Here is a 21720-nt window from a genome sequence, read left to right on the forward strand (position 1 = left end):
AAATCTTCAAATCTTATTTTGAAATCTCTAGGCCTAAATCTTCAATTTACTCCTCAAAAATATGTAATCTAGTCGGATTATTCGATGATAATTCAATATTATAGAGTAAAAATATTCACAAGTGACTTACCTCAAGATTTCCCAAGATTTCTTGCTAAAAATCGCCCAAAATCCGAGCTTGGAAGTCAAAAAAAATGACCAAACTCGGACTGCTGGACATTAAATCTGTCCCGAAATTTTCTGTACTGTTCACGCGGGGGCACTGTTCATGCGCGTGAGGTCACTGTTCACTGTTCACCCGCGCGGTTACTGTTCACGCGCGGGTACTGTTCACTGTTGCAGAAAATACAGCAGCTTTTAAGAAATTTGCAGCACAACAATTTTTCACTAAAATGGCTCTAACTTTATCATACGAACTCGGAATTAGACGATTATTGTTCCTATGAGTCACAAATAATAATACGAACACAACCCTTCAATCGAAACTTAATTCGGAGCTCGTTTGCCCAGTTCAATACCCATTTCGCTCGTTAAACAATTAACTCACATTTCACGTCAAGAACCCAATCGCGACTTGATGAAATTAAACCAAAATTTCTAGATCAGTCCTATAATTCATGATTTAAATTCTGGAAGTCTCAAAATCAAATTTAGATCTCTAGAACTAAAAATGAACCTTTAGATCATTACATTTATGCTCAAAACGACAAAATTCTTCCAAAAATGACATGTTGGGCATCCGAAACACACCCGAGGCCCCCGAGACCCCGACCAATAATACCAACCAGTCCCAAAATACATTACGGACTTGCTCGAGGCCTCAAATTACATCAAACAACGCTAAAATTATGAATCAACCTCCAATCCAAGTTTTATGAACTTTAGAATTTCCAACTTCTATTTCCGATGCCGAAACCTATCAAATCACGTTCGATAGATAATCCGGGAGTTACACTAGTAACTGTCCCTTTCTCTGATACTGGGTATGTATCTTGGAGAAAGAATGTTCTTATTGCTCTATCTGCTAAGAACAAGGCTGGGATGGTTAATCGGAGAATCACTCAGGCACCTCCTGACTCTTCTTTGTATGATCATTGGCTAAGATGCAATGACATTGTCTTTGCATGGTTGAGTAACTCAGTGTCTAGGGATATTAATGACCGTGTACTTCACTGTGACACTACAAGGGATCTTTGGAAGTATATAGAGGAGAGATAGCGTCAATCTAATGCTAGTAGATACTACCAAATTCAAAGAGAAATTGGTGGAGTCTCTCAGGATTCTAGTGACATTGCTAGTTATTACACTAGGGTATCGTGCAGTTGATGGTGTACTAAGTTTCTTCTCTTATTCTCTCACTGATGGTAAGAACGCAAAATTTTATATACCGGGTAGTCTTATAGAGTTTTGTTTAGGTTTGTTAGCGATCTATGTTGTGTTCACATTGTTGTTTTGCATAGTTTTATGTTATTGTCCTTTCACTTATTCATTGTTATTATTTTCTTTCTGGCATCTGTTGTTGTTACATGCCTTTTTTTGTTTCTTTTCTGATATTATTGTCTCTCCTGTTGAGCCGAAAGTCTCCCGAAAATAGCCTCTCTACCCTTTTCGGGGTAAGGGGTAAGGTCTGCGTACACTCTACTCTCCAGACCCCATTAGTGAAATTTTACTGAGTATGTTGTTGTTGTTTTTTCAAAATAGTGCATATGCATCATCATTTGATTTATAAGCATACACAAATATTTTTATAATTTTTCACAATTTTTAAAGACTTTAAACCAACTTATTTCTTGCATTTTGTTATATAATTATCTAATAAATATCCTCCAAATTATGATGATTTAATTATCTAAACTTATCATTTATACCAACATGAGGTTTTAAATATTTTCAGTGTATTTTTTATAATTATATTTGCATTTTTAGGGCTAATTGCATATTTTTACAATAATAGTCCATATTAATGTATAATTACACTATTTATGCAGAAAATGACTTTTTAAATTTTTATAATATTAAGTAATTATTTTTAATCATTTTAGTGCACAAATAATATTTTTATTATTCATTAAGTACTTTTATAAATTATTTATTTATTAAATATTGGGTATTTAAAAACTAGCCTAAATTCTACCTATTTTCGGCCCAACCCCTAGCCCAATTACCTAATACACTAGCCCAAAATACCCTAGCCCAAACCAAATAACCCCCAGCCCAATCAACTAAACCAACCCGACCCAAGACCCCAGCTAATCGTGGCCGTTGATCTCTGAGATCAACAACCCACATTATTCCCTTCCTTTTATTTACCCTAACACCCCCTAACCCTAAATCATTCTCACCACCCGCCGCCCCTAAACCCTCTCTACTCTCTCCCCTCTGAAGAACCCTAACCTTCCGCCTCTCGAAACCCCTCTCATAATCCCTCTTCTAATGCGATTTCCTTCTCATTCACTTACAATATTTGTATATTTCCGTTATTGCTTGATTTTCCTTGGTATTACCTAATACTTGCCTAAAAATGGCAAGTATTACCACTCTGACTCTGTCCGATTGACTCTCATTTCTTGAATCTGGACGATATTCCGTCTACACACATTTATTCTACACCGTGTGAGTCCGATTTTATTTATATTTTTGTTGATTCTTGCTTACCCTAAAGGTAGGGTTTTCAGATCTCTTTAGATCGAACCAAAATTGGTTTGATTCTCTGATTTTGAGTGTTATTATCTATGTTCATCCTATATTTTACTATGATCAATTTTTGTTATATTTTTGTCAATATCTGCTTTCTCTAAAATTAGGGTTTACCTATTTTTCCCTAAATCCGATTTTATTGATTCTGCATGCTATGGTTTCGTCATTTATGTTTGATTTTACAGTGTTTTCTTTTTTACTTGTTTGATTTCTACTACTATATAAACCCCTCCCCATTCCCCTTTAAAAGGGACTTGAATCGTTAATATCTACCAAAAATTGAAGTTACTACGCTTTATTCTCTCACACTTTTGTTCTATATTCTGGTTCTTGGCCGGCAGAAAGCCAAGGCCAAAAATTTTGGGTTCTTGCTACTGTGAAGTTTGTTCTCTCTTGTATTTTCGTTCAACTGGTGAGTTACTGAACCTTTGCAATTTCGTTCCTATGTATCTGCAACATGCATACGTTTTCACTTCTGAAGTCCATAACTTAATGTGTTGCTAAGTTATTCTTGTGTGCAATTCTATTTGCTTTACTCAGTTTTTAGGTCTTTTCAATATTTGACTTCATAATGTTGCTAGTTTGAAACGTGCCTAAATCTAATTCGAGTAATCAAGATTCTCTTAATTTCATTTAGCCAATGTGTTATAAACTATTGTTGTATGTGACTTTGGCACCTGTTAGCATCTCTTTGGTGTCCATTCTGTCATTTGTTCTCCATCTGTATAATTTTTATTTCCTTTAGTTAATTGGTCTATTAGATCAGACCTTGAATTCTTACACTTACTGTGTGACGTGAATTTATCTTCCCCTTTCTGTTCTGAATCTCTATAATAGCAATCTTACATAGGTAGTATGTTTAATTCTGTGTCAAGATCCTGTTCTATCAATTATGACTAGTTCTCAGTTAATATACCCCTCAACATATTTTGGTTCACTTGATTCACTAGTATGCTATCATAATTTGTGCTTCCCTACTATGTCTAAATGTTGTTTTGCTGCCTGATGTGAAGTTAACATGGTTATCTAGCACATATACATAACATAATTTGAATATTTTCCTTATTATAAGACTGTGTATACCAATCCTGCAAACCTGTTTGTTAATATGTGATTACTTATGCACTAGGTGTTGAACTTGGTTCTTCTGGATCTTTGCTAAGTCTGTTCTTAAAACCTAAAGCATGTTTGATTATTTGCTCTATATGCTCAACCTGTACCCTTTAGTTTTGTCCTTCAGCTGTTGTCCAGTCTCCCTCATTATCACTTATGTTGTTCTGAATTTCTTATTCTTAGCCGGCTGAAAGCCAAGGCTATCAAGGCTCTTGTTGCTGACCTCCCTAGTGTGAGCACTTCTCGGGGCCCATTTGAGGCCCTTGTGAACTCTGACACACTAGGATTTGGGTCTTTGATCATCCCTGATACTCAAACCTGCACTATCCTTGAATCTCCTCTATTAATCTCCATAGTATGAGCACTGCCCTGGGTTCTTGAAGCCCTTGGGAACTCTGACACACTAGGGTCCAAGGTCTTTGCCATCTTTATCCTAATTGTTCAGTTCTGTTCCATTTCACTTGCTGAATAAGCCAATGGGCGTGTGTACATGGCTGTTTTTGAATCTTTGATGGCTACTGAATTCTGGCTATTTTCTGGGCTAATGTGAAATTATGTGGATTTGAAATTGAAGGCTTGGCCTGGCCGGGTGCACTTTGGGCCTGCTGCAGGCCCACTATAGTTGTTTTGTAACTTTGTAATTTATTTCATTCATTGAGCTTGTAATAATGATGTAATAACAATTGGGGTATTAGTAAATTGGGAAAAGGGGGTTTATCTTAGTACTTGCATTGAAAGGGGTAGAAATCCTGCTTGTAGGAGTTTTTACTTTGCTCAAATATGTTATGTTGCTGTGTGTGTTAGATAACCTGCTTATAGGTGTTTAATCCGTCTAATCTATTCTGCTTCTACATGTTAGATGTCATGCCTATAGGAAATTAAATGACCAATGCATAAATATGTGTTACAACATTCTGTTGATTCACATGCTACCTAATCTGCAATTTAGAAATCATGCCTATAGGGTTAATTGATTAACATGCTATTGTTCACTTAATACACATGCATATAGGATCTAAAATTAGCCTTAATTACTGATTATGTTGCTCACTTCCTTTAAGTGCGAATGTTGAACTTTCAACACTGTGTCATTGCACTATTAGTAAGCATGCCTATAGGATCCAACTAAACAATTCTGAATATTCTTCAATAGTTGCCCCTGCCAACCACTGCGTAAATCACCTAGATATCATGCTTATAGGTTTAACCGCTTACAATCTATAATCAGTAGGCAACTATGTAGTCACTCAGAAATCATTTTAAAAAATGGCCTTACATCTGAAATTGCTGCATGTTTGAAATCCAGAATCACATAAATTATGCCTATAGGATTTAATGACTTTAACTCGTCTCTGCCTAAATTGTTTGTGTGCATTTTTTGCCTAAGTGTGGAGGCCAACTTGATCCCTTATTTGTTTATACATGAAAAGTCCAATTTGTTTTCGTATGTTGCCTAGTTTTTTCATTTTGAGCAACCTAAGTTAAGCCTAGAACCACCCAAAAATAGAGGTCCAAACGCCACATGGACAATAGGCATAGGACGGGTAGTGCACATATAAGGCACGGTTTAGAATCAACTAGTGCGCTTTAGGTAACAACTTAAAGATAGTAATCAGGTAGTAAGAGATGATAGTCTGTGCCCGCTGAATAATACGAGTAACACCCCATCTGGAAGGAGTTACGAAGTATTATTTATGTTGCACGGGGTGATCCTTTAGGCTAAAAAACTTAGGACTCCCCCCCCTATTGTCTTTCTTTTCCTATTAGAATCAAAATAATTGTAGCTTTGGTCCAAAAAAATTTGTTTATAATGAACTTCTTAAATTTTTGTGCTTTCTCTTCGTTATTTGATCACATAGACTAATTCATATAATTCGAGTTCGGTCAGGACCCACAATTGTGGACCTCGAAGAGTACCTAACACCTTTTCTTCGAGGTAATTTCGAGCCCTTACCCGATATTTGGTGACACTGATCGAGGCCAACCCTACACTACCACAAAGTAGCAAGAGTGATCAAAGCAGCTTTTACCCGAGAAGGTCGGGATCGATTTCCATAGGGAGTTAGATATTGGAATTGAGTGTCTATCTAAATTGGAGTTGCGTATTTGTTCCTAGTTGCACTTCTAACATTGTTGGTTTTGATATTACTTCTAAATTTATACTACTAAGATGCTAAATTAGGCTAAGTGAAGCTAAGAGTAAACTATTGAAGGTTGTCTAAATGGTTAAAAGGCACTAGGGAAGTGACTTTCTCCTAGGTGGATACTTGACGGGTTCTCGAGTCTAAGGCTAGGTTCTCATGTTTGGGGATTACAATATAACCATTGCATGATACTTCTCACTCTATACCTCTCAGTAGTTTGAGTGATTTTACCCTAATTGACTTCTTCAAGACCAATTGGGTATGATAATTTGTGCAAGCAATAGAGGTTCAAGTCGGGGTATTACTATCTCTAGGTTTAGCCCTTTAATTAGGGCTATCAATCTCTTGAATATGCCCCAATTTCTTGTTGGACCAATTTCATAGACTTAGGCTTTCTTCCTCAAGAAGAGCCATAGTCAACTATGTATAAACTAGTGTTTGCAACCACTAATTCAACATTTAAACCATAAATTAGTCCAAATATCAAACACCCATAGACATTCAAGCCTTAAAACACAAGACCCATCAATTACCCACATAGGGTTGGGCCACAACCCTAGCTAATGGGTCTAGCTACTCATTATTATAGAAGAAAATAAAGAAATAGATGAAGAAAAACCCATAATATTTAATTACTAGATAAAACTTGAAGATTCAATGATGAAACTATTGTAAACTTATTCAAAATGGTAAAAGAACACTATTCAAGATCGCAGATGCTGTCCAGAATACAACCGATCAACTAAAAATGGGAAAAGAAACTATTTATACTAGGCCAAAAATTCTGGAAAAAATACCCCCGCGGGGCTAGTGCGGACCGCACAAAATCGAGTGCGGCCGCACTAAGGCTTTTGGCTAAAATATCTGCTCTCTGAACTTGGCCACTTTGGGTCGCACAAAATGCACCGCGGCCGCGGTAGCTTCTGTTGCGCTCCGCACAAAATGGAGCGCGGACCGCATTGGAAATAATCCTCCAGCATGGCAACTCTCTCAACTTGGGCTTTGCGAACCGCACAAAGTCAAGTGCGGCCGCAATGAAGTCAATACGGTCCGTATGAAATGCTTTGCGGCCGCATTGCTTGGCTGCTTGAAATGAGCACTCTCTGAACCTCCTCTTTGCGGACCGCACAAAATGGAGTGCGGCCGTAATGGTCCTGTTATACTGAGCTTGGACTTGTTCTTGGTATTTTTGCATGTTTCACTCCTTTTTGAGCTGGTTTTGACGAATTGTCACCTTGTTGACCAAACCCTGCAATCAAGTACAACATGTTTGGGACTATTTTGTACACATTTCTAATCAAAACTTAAGTAAGTAAGAGTGTAAAATGTATCATAATCCTCTTGGGCATCAGTAAAACAATAGTGCTCAGCTCAACAGCATTATAAATATCATTAAATCTCGAGTTGAGTATAAATGTAGCTGAGTTCACAAAATAATATAATTCAATTGGACTGAGTTCAAATAATATTTCAAATCGTGAGGAAAATAGTGATGTAAATTAACAAAAGATTTCAGATAATTGGCACGAAGCCCAAATATGGCAATAATCCCAATCATAGTGAAAAACAATAAATCTTTATCAATTACGCGGTAAAAATATCAACTGGGATGGACCAAGTCACAATCCCCAATAGTAAATAACCCCGCGCTCATCATACAATGCGTGTCTCATCTCAACATAGCAGTATGTTGTGCAATCCGGGGTTTCAAACCCTCTGTGCATCATTTAAAATCATTACTCACCTCAAGACGGTCCAACGTCTACTCTGCTATGCCCTTGCCTCTCGAATTTACCTCTTCGTGCGTCGAATCTGGTCAAAACCACAACGAATACATTATATTAGGCTAAGGGAATATAACCCAATCGAAAAGACTTGAAAAATATCGAAATTCACGAAATTCGCAAAACCTGAGCCCCGGGCCCACTTCTTGAAAAATTATGAAAGTCATATCACCGGATTCCTCGTCTCTCCACGAGTCCGTACATATAAAATTTACCAAAATTGGAGTTCAAATGACCCCTCAAATCTTCAAATCTTATTTTCAAATCCTTAGGCCTAAATCGTCAAATCTTATTTTCAAATCCCTAGGCCTAAATCTTCAATTTACTCCTCAAAAATATGTAATCTAGTCGGATTATTCGATGATAATTCAATATTATGGAGTAGAAATAATCACAAGTGACCTACCTCAAGATTTCTTGCTAAAAATCGCCCAAAATCCGAGCTTGGAAGTCCAAAAAAATAACCAAACTCAGACTGCTGGACATTAAATCTGTCCAGAAATTTTCGGTACTGTTCACGCGGGGGGCACTGTTCATGCGCGTGAGGTCACTCTTCACTGTTCACCTCGCGCGGGTACTGTTCACTGCTGCAGAAAATACAGCAGCTTTTAAGAAATTTGCAGCACAACCCTTTTTCACTAAAATGACTCTAACTCCATCATACGAACTCGGAATTAGACGTTTCTTGTTCCTATGAGTCACAAATAATAATACGAATACAAACCTTCAATCAAAACTCAATTCAGAGCTCGTTTGCCCAATTCAATACCCATTTCGCTCGTTAAACAATTAACTCACATTTCACGTCAAAAATCCAATTGCGACTTGATGAAATTAAACCAAAATTTCCAGATCAGTCCTATAATTCATGATTTAAATTCTGGAAGTCTCGAAATCAAATTTGGATCTCTAGAACTAAAAATGAACCTTTAGATCATTACATTTATGCTCAAAACGGCAAAATTCTTCCAAAAATGACACGTTGGACCCCGACCAATAATACTAACCAGTCCCACAATACAATACGGACTTGATGGAGGCCTCAAATCACATCAAACAATGTTAAATCATGAATCAACCTCCAATCCAAGTTTTATGAACTTTAAAATTTCCAACTTCTATTTCCGATGCCGAAACCTATCAAATCACGTCTGATTGACTTCAAATTTTGCACACAAGTCCAAAATGACATAATGAAGCAACAGAAATTCTCGGAATTCCATTCTGTCTGTCGGATCAAAATTTCACCTATCAACCGGAAATCGCCAAAATACTAACTTCGCCAAAATGAGCTAATTTCTTCACCGGACCTCCAAAATTAATTCCGATTGAGCTCCTAGGCCTTAAATCATCCCTCAAAACTAACTGAATCATCGGAATTCAATTCCGAGCCATCTAACTAACAAGTCAACATTCGGTTGACTTTTCTGAACTAATTCTTCCTTAAAGAGACTAATTGTCCCATTTCATACCAAAATCGATCCGAATTGACTCAAATTCACCAAGTACACATATTGAAACATGAATAAGCATTTAACGGGGAATACGAGACGAAAATACAGGAAACGACGGTTCGGGTTGTTACAGCTCCTCGGCTTACGGCTTGTATGGAAGGGCCTTCCTCTCCCTCCTCCTCGAAAATGACACAGCAATCCATGTCATCCTCTTCAAAAAACAAATCCTTCATCGCTGCCAGTGCTTCCTCTTCTTTTGACCCATATATAACATCAGCTGGCGGGAAAATCTACTCAAAGCGAGGTATCAGATGCTCTAGTGGATAATAAGGCCCGCGCCATGGCGGCGACCATTCATTGAACTCTTTCCAAGTGTACTCGTATCCCAAACCGAAGGTGGTACCATGTTTCTTCAGTTTGACAGGCTTAGCGATCCCTTGTAGGTTCTTGCCAAGTCCCTTGCCTGGCTTATATCCACACCAGTTCAATATGTTTTCGATTTTGTTGTCCCACTATTTATCCTTGTCAACAGCGTTAACTTGCTCGATGTGGTGATAGGTTTCTCCGCCTGTCTTCCTTCTTCCTCCGATCGCTGGGATGGTCTGGCGACTGTATATGGGATTGCTATCGTCGACGTGGATGATTACCTCTTGGTGGTTCCACTAAAATTTCACTGCCTAATGTAGGGTTGATGCTACAGCTACATCGGTACGAATCTATGGTCGTCCCAAGAGCAAGTTGTAAGATGTCGGCATGTCTATTACTTGAAAGTTGACATCAAACAAAGTAGGCCCATCTGTAAACACAGGCTGATTTCCCTAATAGTGGACCTTTGGGAACCATCGAAGGCTTTGACGTTAGTGGCCCTGTCTTTGATCTCATGCATCCCTTTCCCTAATGTTTTAAGTGTTACCAGCGGAAATGTTGAGGCTGTACGCTCTATCGATCAGGACCCTGGTGATAAAATAATCCTCGTATTGCACGGTGATGTGCAATGCCTTTTTGTGGCTCAGCCCTTCTGCTGGCAACTCATTTTCATAAAAAGTGATTTTGTGACTCTCCAATACCTGTCCCACCATATTTGCCATTTCTCCTCCGGTGATGTTGCTTGGTACATACGCCCCACTCAGCACCTTCAATAAGGCATTCTTATGTGCGTCAGAGCTTTGTAGTAGAGCTAAGATCGAGATCTGGGCTAGCCTTTTGTTAAACTGATCAATGACTAAGTACTTTTTGTCATATATCTTCCTCCAGAGGTCGTCGGGCCCAGCTTCAGTGATGGCTGGCCATCTAGATGCCTACTTATTCGACTCAGCCAAGTGTTCTGGAGTATAAACCCTGTCGGTCCTTGTCATACCCTGTACCGCAACTGCTTCTCCAAACTTGGTTTTCCCTTTCCTTCTCGCCTCGGCTACGTAATCTCGTGGGGACCCAAACTAGACCTTAATCGGTGTTGGCATCTTTGAAAGGGGTGGTGCTTCAAACTCAAGTGGTACAGACATATTCAACTCGGCATCCCCAGAAGGCTGAATCTGGACCATAATCGGGTTAAGGGTGATTGTTGATTTCTTTAGCGCGTCACCTTCTCCGATTAATCTGATCGATCCTTTGTGGTCCCAATCATCCTCTATCTCAATCATGTGAACGCCTCCACCCTTGTGGTCTGGTAGAAGGTTGTTGCGGACGTTCGGAGTAGGCACTTTTGCCACGGTGATCTTGTTGTCAATCAAAGATTGGATCTTATCCTTCAGAGAGCGGCACTCATCAATGGTATGCCCTTTCATGCCGGAATGGTATGCACAAGTTTTGTTTGGGTTGACCCATTGCGAGGGATTTTCGGGGGTTATGACAGGGATAGGGGTGGCATAACCAACAGCTTTGAGCCTTTCATACAGTTGGTCAATTGGTTTGGCAATGGCGGTATACTGTTTGGGAGGTCTGCGGTCGAAATTTGGTCGGGGTCTAGGAAAGTTTTGGCGAGGGGGAGGTGATTGATAGTGGGATTGTTGGGTGTTGTAGGCTTGGTAGACCTGTGTGGGTTGGGAGTATCTAGGTGAAATAGGTTGATATGTGGGTGGTGGAGGTGATTGGTAAGTAGGTGGTGGAGCTTGGTAAGCGGGCGAGGGTGCTTGGTAATTTGGGGTAGGTTGATATGTGAGTGGAGGCATCGGCTAGGCTTGATATTTGATAGGGGATTTGATTCTCTGTGCAACCATCATGGCGCTCACGTCCCTTTTCTTGGATATGCCACCAAACTGTAGAGCCTTGTTGGTAGCCTGCACAGCTTCAATGTTTGTGACCATGCCACTTTTGATACTTTCCTCGATCCTCTCCCTCATCTTGATGATGTCGGAAAATTTCTGGCTTTCAATTAGCATCAACCTTTCATAGTATTGTGGGTCTTGAGCTCGGACGAAAAACCTGTTCATTTGTTCTTCTTCTAAAGCCGGTCTAACCTTAGCAACTTCTTATCTCCAATGAGTGGCATACTCGCGGAAAGTCTCTGTAGGTTTCTTCTTTAGGTTTTGGATGTAGAACACATCTGGCGCATTTTCCATGTTGAACCTAAACATGTCCATGAAATCGGACGTCATACTTACCCAATTCGACCACTTCTTCGGGTCTTGGCTATTGTACCAAGACAGAGAATCTCCTTTCAGACTTCTTATAAAAAGCTTCATGCGAATCTTTTGTTCTTTCCTACTCCGACCAGCTTGTCCCAGTGTGTCCTTAAATGAACTCTGGGATCCCCTGTATCATCAACTCTTTCGAACTTAGGAGGTTTGTACCCCTCGGGCAGTTCGACATCTGGTTGAATGCAGAGGTTTTCATAGTTCAATCCCTCGATTCCCTTGCTTCCTTCAACACCCTGAACTCAGCTAGTCAAGTTTTTGAGTTCTACGGTCAGGTTCCTGATAAGGGAGTCTTTGTCATTAGACACGGGTGTGCTTGAGATGGGTTGAATGATGTGTGGTATGGTTTCCACATTTATGGGGGTGTTATGGTGAGTGTGGAGATAATCATTTGCGGAGTTCAGTGGTTCAGGGATAAGTAGCGGGGTGTTGTTGGAAGTGTGGCAAGTGTTACAGTGGTGATGGGGAGCAAGATAGTTTTGTGGTTTCGGGATGTTTTGTGGAGGTGTGGGGTTTTGAGTGTTAGGAAAGTTGACATCTAGGGTAGTGAGGGAAAATGACAAGCTTGCGAAATTCCGGACTTGATCAAGTTCCTCCTAAAATTTCAGCAGTTTCTGCTCGAGTTGGGATGCACCTTCTTTGGAGACATGAGTACCCTGAGTGATTTATACCCGTTCAACCGAGTTTTCCTTTTTGATGTTGCTTAAATCTTCTATTTTTCCCTTGTTCCTGTTTCTGACGGGACTAGGAGGAGGAGTGGGTGGAGGATCCTTGGATCTTGTGGATATGATGATGATGCCAGAGTGCACGAACTAACCTTTGGGGAGGGGAATAAAACAAAAGTAAAAACAAAAAGGTAGCAAGTTAGTGCGGATTATAAGGAAAGGATGTCACGATATTTAAACACATAGTGCGAGAATATAAACCGTGTCCTAATTTGGGAGCCTTGTTGTGCCCAAGGTAGGCCTAGCGACAAGTTGATTTGGAGAACTTATAATGCTAAATGCCTCATTTTATTGATAAAAATAAGACGAATCCCAAAAACGACACAAAAGCAGAAGATAAAATGTCACTATTGGCCATTGGCCTTATTACATTTAAAGCAAAAGAAAAGGAATCCTAACTACTTGTCCCCAGAAGGACCTTCCCCAAACTCGGCATCTTTGGCTCCATCGAACAGCTTCACCAGCTCACGAAGTCCCAACAACAAGTAGGCTCTGGCCAGGTGTCCACTTTCGTTTCCCTCAGCATTCTGACAGTCCTTGATCCTGTTGAGAAACTTTTTTTTCAGCTCCACTAAACCTCACTCCAAATATCCTAATCTCTTGTTGGCACAAACAACCATGTCTTTCGATTCTTCAATCAGTTTTTGGTTGGCTTCTCGTATCTCCTGGTGCTCGCTTTCACATTCCCGAATCCTCTTGCTTAGTTGGTTGTATTCGACCTGTGCTTCTGCCCTTTCATCGATGATTCTATGACCTCGAACAAACCTGGGTTGGCCCAAACCATTGTGATTATCCTCTAGCCAGCCTGAATAGTATGGTGTGCAGCCAACGTGGTATCTGTCGGGCTCGATAGTATTTCTCCCCATGATGATCTTGCAATGCCACATATATTGAGCTTGGCACTTATAAGGAATATCATCAGCTTGAAAGTCAGTCTGAAAGTGACTCATCTTGTCGACCCTTGGTATAATCTATTTCCTACCAGCCTGTCTCATAACTCAGAGAGGGACATAAGGGTAGGTTCCTCTCAAACTGATCAGTATCAGAAATGGAGCGTCCCTAGATCGGGTGATGAACTCTTTAGTAAGGAACCACTCGAGCATCCATTGTATTTGATCCTCAGTTAGATTTTCAAATAGCTACACCCACCCTTTGGCATCTCCTGGCTGAGCAAACATGTTGGGCATGTAGTTCATTCGCCTTGGTTGATGGAAGGCTATATGATCGTCCCAGTCTCTACGCTGAATCTCTTGCCGATATTCACCCCTTTGAAGATGCTCCATGAGCCAGAGTTGGAGTAGCAAGTTGCAGCCCTAGAAGTGTGGGGCTCCTTGTTGACACTTTTGTAGGGCTCGGTACATCTCTGCAATAATTATGGGCACTATGCTGAATGGTTGCCCGCCAATTCCCTCCATTAAGGTCTTGGTGACCATGGCTAGTCTTTTATGGATCCTAGCCTTCTTCATAGGAAATACTATCATCCCCAAAAAGTAGAACATAAAGACGAAGGCCCTTCAATAGATATGTCCTAATGACGTAAGGGCGAACTCATCAGGATAGGTATGGTAGGATTTGTTGTGACCATACCTCTCGTACAAATAATCAAATGGAATGTACGACTCATTCAGGCAACTTAAATCCGGATTCCTCTTTAGACCCATCATCTTTAGAAAACCTCTACCTTTGCGATTCTTTGGCATTAACAAACCAGGAGTCTCCCATGGCATACTAGCCAGTCCTCCTATTTCCTCTAGTAGGGGTGTCATCTCAATCTCCCCGAAAGGAAACACAGACCTATCGCAATCCCAGAACTGGGTGGCAGCTTCAATAATTTTGTTGTTGGGTTGGATTTCTAGAACGGAAGGTAAATTTGCCAAGTATTTTCGGACGAGGGTCTGATCACTGGATTGAAGTTCTTCCCACCAAGTTAGCAATTTCGGGTGGATGTTGGTGACCATGCCTAATCTGGGGACTTCGTGCCTTATTTCTACAAAACAAAAGTGTTAGGCCCTTACCCCTGCCGGACTCGACTATTTAACTATCAATAATTGGCATAAGCAACATTTAATTCTCCAAATAAATGCACAGAACGTGGTAATGTCCGTTTGGGTTCCAAGGAAACCCAGTGGACTTTGGACAAAGCTATCTTAAAGAGTCATTATGTGGACAACATAACTGACTCGGCTTGGTTTAGACAGTGGTGCATGCACAATTAAATAGAGTAGGGTTTCTATGGGGTATTAGACTGGTACCCTTGAGCGGAAAACTCAAGAGGGAAAGGCACGGAACCGTCGACTACACCATTGGTAGACTAGTTTTACCGCAAACACGCCTTTGCCAAATTTTGGGGGTAATAATATCGGAAGGGCACAACCACTCATTATAAGCGTTGTTATGGTATTTTGTTTGGTACGAGTGGAATATGATGTTGAATATGTAGTTACAATAATTAAACAAATTTTCATGTATTTGAACATTCATAAGGTAATAATTACAATAATTGCTCAAAATTACAACAGTATTAAAGGAAAGCGGTAAAAAAAACCATTAAGAGAAACAAAGAGAAGAAACGAAGAGCCAAGACAGTTTTCGAAGTATGAGAGCAAAATAAATACTTAAAGGCATTAAAGACATTTAAGGAAGCATAAAGTCACAAATAGCATGAAATGGTAAAAGCCTTAAAGAAATCCCCAGCAGAGTCGCCATGCTATCGCGCCCCCTTTTTCGCGAAATCGGGTTTATGACATTTGGGAGGAGAACTCGTTCCCTTTTGGGAATTGGGTTTTTTGATTTGAAGAGTCGCCACCTAATGATTAAGTGCATTAGGACACTAGGAAGAATTTGTTTAGAAAAACTAGAGTTTGGGTAATGGCTAGAAATTATCTCGAGGCAAAGGTGTTAGGCACCCCTCAAGATCCACTAGTGTGGTTCCCGGCCATGCTACAATTGTGACTTAAGTACAAACAATAAATAAGCAAATAAGGGTTTTAAATATGAGGAGTTTTCACATTGTGATTGCAAATATGTTAAAGTTTGAAGAAACATGGAAGCTGAAATTTGAGAAAAAGGAGTTTTGAAATTTTGATAGTAATAAAATAAACAAGTAAATGGAAGGGGGTCCTAGGTTTATAAATAATATGGATCACGTCAATGCAATACCAGGTAATCACTCCTCATAAGAGGGGTTACACATGGTATTAGCGCACCAGTCATCATATCCATATCTACCCTTTCCTACCTCGTTGAGGTACTAAACACGGAATGGTTTCGTTTACTTATTTCATGCTAGTACCTACCCCAATCCTATCAGTCCCGAAGGCATTTGGAACTACTAGTCCTAAAGGGAAGGGAGATTTGAGCTTTGTATGGTTTTAAAGGATAAAATTCTAAAGCGGCAAAACAAAACATATAACGCAGATATGGGAAACACATAACAATTTAAAAGGCTCAGACAAGCCTCCTCACTTAAAGACAGATTGTTTAGCATGTCTTGCAGATATTGGTCATGGTCTGAATTAAACTTAAACGTTAAGGAGGCAGACTGGTCTATTACACATTTCAGATAAGAAAACAGAATCAGACCTGCCTGCTTGTTGGAATTAACAGAGTCTGATTCAATTAGCTAATTTACCTTATAGCTTGCCTAGGTGAAACCTATAGGCATGACATCTAATAATGCAGAAGTGAACTAATTTCAAAAGTAGATTTATTAACAGCAGGAACATAAGTTCTGCAAGCATTTAAGCAATGCTATTACTGATTTTAAACTTATAAGCAAGTTGAGGGATTCAGATTAGTTGCTTATTCCGATAGGCATGCTTTCTAAGTGTGACTGATTTTAACCTTTACGAAAATGCAATAATCCTATAGGCATGGCGTCTAAAACCATGATTTTTATTATTTAAGCCTATATATCGTTTCCCTAGTGATGGATATGTATGCAGTATTTAAGTTTATAGACATGCTTTCTATATGATAGGCAAAATGCAGAATCCTATAGTCATGTTCTCTCTATGAGATGCAATAATGCAAAAGCTATTGATATGATATATATGCAGAACTTATAGGCAGAATTTCTAAGATGCAAAAGTGCAGAAGTTAATAGACAGGATTTCTATATGAAAATGTAGAAGTGCAGAACCTAAAACAGGATTTCTATATGAAAATGTAGAAGTGCAGAACCTAAAAAAGGATTTCTATATGAATATGTAGAAGTGCAGAACCTAAAATAGGATTTCAAAGATGCCGAAATGCAGAACTTGACATGATTTGCAGAAATAAAGAACTAATGAGCATGATATATACCCTTATGCATACATGAGTACCCCTCCCATTTTCACTATAAGCCCCCATGAGTTATTACAGCCCAAAATGAAGAAAAGAAAATTAATAAATACATCAGAAAGCTAAAATCCCAACCAAGGAGAGCCTGATTCAGACTTCTGTCTGAAGCATGAAGTAAACCAACTCCAAAGATCAAATTCTAAAGCCTTTCTCCTATTTGGGATGTGACAGAGTTCCCTAAGAGTCTCAAGTGGACTCCGGGCAGTGCTTACACCCCAATATATTGCAGAATTGGATTATAGTGCAGTATGAAAGGGCCAGCGCTCAAATGTCTAAGTTCAGAGGGAGATCAAGGTCCTAAAGCAAGGCTCATAGGAAGGGGACAGAACTTAGAATTTAAGAGAGAGTGCAAGTGCATAGAGGGGATTTTGGGGAAGGCCAAGATAGGCTGGTGGTCATACCTAGCAATTAGGAGTGCTGGCACACCCCTAACCAGCCTGTTAGCCACATTGTTTGGGAGTTAGGATCCATTAAAGGATCAGGTCCAGACATGAGCAGCAATTTGGATACTGCCATGCCTGAACCTTAACTCAAACACATAGAAGGGAATAAGGGTATAGGGAATTCACACAGTAATAGATGCAAAGAGAACATTATATTTGTGAGCACGTGATTTTTGTTTACACGACAATTACTCCAAAAGAAATCAAAATAATAACAAATGGCTTTGCCGTACAATTTTTGGAATTTACGTGGCATTTTGTTAGCTATTCATGGTTTTGTCCGTGTCTATTTAGTCTTATCAAACAAAAATACAAAAATAGATGTCGTGTGTAAATTTAGGATGTCATTCTACTATTAGGAATTAATCGAACCATAATCCGGTTACTAAAAGGAAAATAAAAAAAAATATGCATCTTTTATTCTATTTCGTCATTAAGTGATGTTATTTTAATTAAATGTTAATATGTGTGATAATTGTTGTTTAATGTTTGTATAGTGTTATTTGACAATTTAATTGAGAAATTAAAGAAGAAAAGTATTTTCGGATTGGGCCAGTTTGAATTAAATAGGAACAGGCCCAAACCAAAATAACCAGTCCGAATTCCCTTTTATCCAGTCCAATTAGGTGGGCCACATGACAGTCCAAACGACGTCGTTGTGTCACCCTCAATTTGGACCATTGATCTCACTAGATTGACGGTCCAGATCACTCACCCATAACCCCATACCCGACCCGTTACCCGGACCAACCCCGACCCCAATACTAAACCAAACGACACTGTTTGATTAACCCTTGGATCCAGGCCGTTGATCTCGATTGATCTAACTGCCAAGATCAAACCATCCACCCCGTATATAAGCCCTCATCTCGTACCCCGCCCCTATCCAAGCACCCCTCCCTCATCTTCATCTCCCTCACCAGACCCAAACCCCACAGAACCCTAGCGCTGCCCCCTTTCCCCTCACTATAAACCCGGCGGCAAGGACGCCAATGACCACCACCTTAACACCCTAGGACCACCTCGACCCCCTGAACACAGATCCACTAACCGTGGGTCTCGAATCCTCCCCCACCATCTCGAATCTTCATTTGAAGATTCGAGTCGGACCTCGACCTACACCAAACCACCCCAAATCCATGCCAGGCACTCCCCTGACCTCCCTCGTGACCAAACCAGGCTTGGTTTGGTCTGAATCCAACTAGGAAAACCTGGATCCCAAATCTGCCCTAAAAAACCCTAGAAGCCCTGAGTCCGATTTTTGTCCGTTTGAGCCAGAGGATTAGGGTCTAATGGACCTTAATCGGAGTGTTCTCAGTGAGAACACTTCGATTAAAGTTCGTTCAACCCCGAGAAAGGTCGATTCAAATCCGAGATAGGACCTTCTGATTTTTCAAGCCTTTGAGGTATTTTGTTTTCCTTTTCCTTGTCAGTCCATTTTGTTGTTTTGTTAAATGTCTGTTCATATGTCCAAATGATTAGTTGATTTGTTTTCAATTTCTTTTTTTGTGTGTGTGTCGACTGTTTTGTCCTCGCCCGGACTTCTCATTTGATCGAATCTCTTTTGTTATTCATTGATTAGTGTATGTGTTTGACAGTGTAATCAATGGAAATAATACTCGATCGATTAATTTGTTCCCAGGGTCATTTCTGGTTTTGACAGTGCAATCTGAAACCCCTGTTCAATACTGTTCGATTCTGATCATTAGCTATTGATTGTATGTGTTGTGTTTCGCGTAGTCGATTCAATATATGTCGTCAATTAGTCTCAGCCTTGAATGGTAATAATTTGACTCATGTTATTCATTTTCTGCTGAAGCTTTGTTTGAATCCAATTAATGAATTGAGTATAGCTGCTTGTTAGTGTGTTTATTTGAATCAGAAATCACCTAAGGATTGGATAGCTGTTGGTTTAGAAAGAATTACAGATTGTAGTTCAATTTAATAGCATGTGTGCTCACTTTTGACTCTGGGCAGCATGTGTTTGGTCAGAAGTTAGGGGTTTAGAATAATTGGACAGCATGTGCTGTCAGGATACATTCCTGCTGCCCATGTTTGGTTTAGTTTAATAAAATGATAAAGCATTTTAAATAATGAAAAGAGTTTGTTGTCAGGGGAATTTCATGGGAGGGGTTTTATTTTCAAATGGTTGAGTGGAAAAACAGCAGGAGATGGGAGGGAGTTTGAATGGTTTTACAGGCTGTAGATGGTCTGAGGAAGGGTCTCGATTAGTTAGAAGGGAGGTTTTTTCATAGATAAAAACAGTCCTAAAAAGAGAACAAATTAAGTTTTTTTTGATTGGCAACATAATTCCATCAGGCTTTGGTTTAGTTTGAAGTCTCAGTAGTTGATATTGTTTCTTTTTTTGGTTTGACTCCAATTCGTTGAAACTTCCTCTGCAATCTACTGGTCCAACCTTGGTTTGAGTTTGAGTCCATTTTGAGTTTTGCATGCTGTTTGTTGCTACCTGGTTTTCACAAATCTTTCGGGTTTCGTTTGAGTTGTTCCTGGTGCACTTTGTTACTGTCACTGCTGCTGTATTTGTTGTTGTTGCTGCCATTCCTGTTTGCTGCTGATGCTCATTTCTCTACCTTCTGCTTCTTCTTTTGCATTTCAGCATCCAGGTACAGACTTCTGAAACTATGGGTGGATGTAAGCTTGAATTGGAAGTTTGAATTGAAATAAACAAAGAAACGAAATGTTCATATGCTTTCCCAATGTCTGTGCTCAAGATGTAGTAATAGGATGAATGATAAAGTAGTTCGTGGTTGTTTAGGTTCATCCCAATTGTATTTACTTTGCACGAATTGGAACATACTCAAACTCTATCTTGGGACTGTTAAATAGTATAGTGCTAGATCAATTAGACATATGTCCATGTGTTTTAGCAATTTAGTTTGGTTGGTAATGATAACATAACACAGAATATTAGCAGGCATTTGTATGTATCCCGTTGGATCTTTGAACTGTTTTACCATGCCCGATTCAGTTTGATTTCAATGCATTAATGCCGATGGATTAACCATTAATGTCAACTCTCTCGTTTGAATTCCCTGTTTCAATATAGGTTTAATAGTGTAGTTTAATAATTAATGTTAGCATCGGCTCACCATGTAAATAAAACGGCTATTAACTCTATAGAATCGGCAGGTTTTTACATATTAGGGAATACGAATCAATGGTGCGGGGTTAAGATCTTTAATCTAATAGGCGTGAATCTAGCAAGATGGTTAAAATTTAGATCTAATAAACTTTCGAATAAGCACTAAGACTCAAGGTTGATGTTTATTTTAACTAGTCAAAAACAATTATTGGTCTATCCACATAATTATGTGAAGCTAACCTAGTTATAGAATAATTAATCTTCTTTGAATATATTATTTTGTCGATTTTGTATTCACTTATAATTTCAAATTTTAAGTAATATTCTTTTCTGTTAACATTCGTCTTAATCTAGTATGTAAAATGATGTGCTTGTAGCATGTAACTAAATAAGATCTTCTTTTCGCTCTCTCTTATTTTTAGATACAAAAATTAATGGAAATGTAGTCACTTTAGGATACCTTTAAAATAAATGAGATGAGCCTCGCTAAATAAAAATGCACAAACCGCGGGGCCCTCATAAATGTACATGTTAAATACTTAGAATCCGGGATGGGTCATTTAGCGAATTTCATGACCCTCCCCAAAAATAACGTGATAGTCTCTTTAGGCGCATTTTAATCAAATTACATCCTTAAATTCGGGTGCGCATTTATGTGACCCAAATCCAAATCTCAACGGAGTGAAATGTGTTAAAAACTACGGGTGCATTGACTGTGACTTGGTTCGAGATGCATTTTCACGACGTTGCAATTCCATAAAAAATGATAATAATAAAAGCGGTTTAAACTTAATAAAAGCACGTAAAGTCACAACATGTATTTAAATCAGATATTTAGCCATTATAACAATTTAAGCGACCGTGCTAGAACCACGGGATTCGAGGGTGCCTAACACCTTCCCTCGGGTCAACAGAATTCCTTACTTAGAATTTCTGGTTCGCAGACTTCATTTGGAAAAGTCGAATATTTTTCCTCGATTTGGGATTCAAGATAAACCGGTGACTTGGGACACCAAAAGCCAAACCTTTCCCAAGTGGCGACTCTGAATTAAATAAATAATCTCATTTCGAATTTGTCACTTAAATTGGAAAAACTCCCTCGCGCATTTAACCCTTCGGGGTGAGCGCGCAAAAAGGAGGTGTGACAGCTCTGGCGACTCCGCTGGGGACGTTTTTACCCAGAACCTCCGGTTCAGGGTTCAAGAATTCGAGCTTAGAATAATTATTATATTTGGCTTTATTATCTGATATTTATTACATGTTTTGGCATAATGTGTTAA

The sequence above is a fragment of the Nicotiana tabacum genome, chromosome 8 (genome assembly GCF_000715075.1).
Source record: "Nicotiana tabacum cultivar K326 chromosome 8, ASM71507v2, whole genome shotgun sequence".
Lineage (NCBI taxonomy): Eukaryota > Viridiplantae > Streptophyta > Magnoliopsida > Solanales > Solanaceae > Nicotiana > Nicotiana tabacum.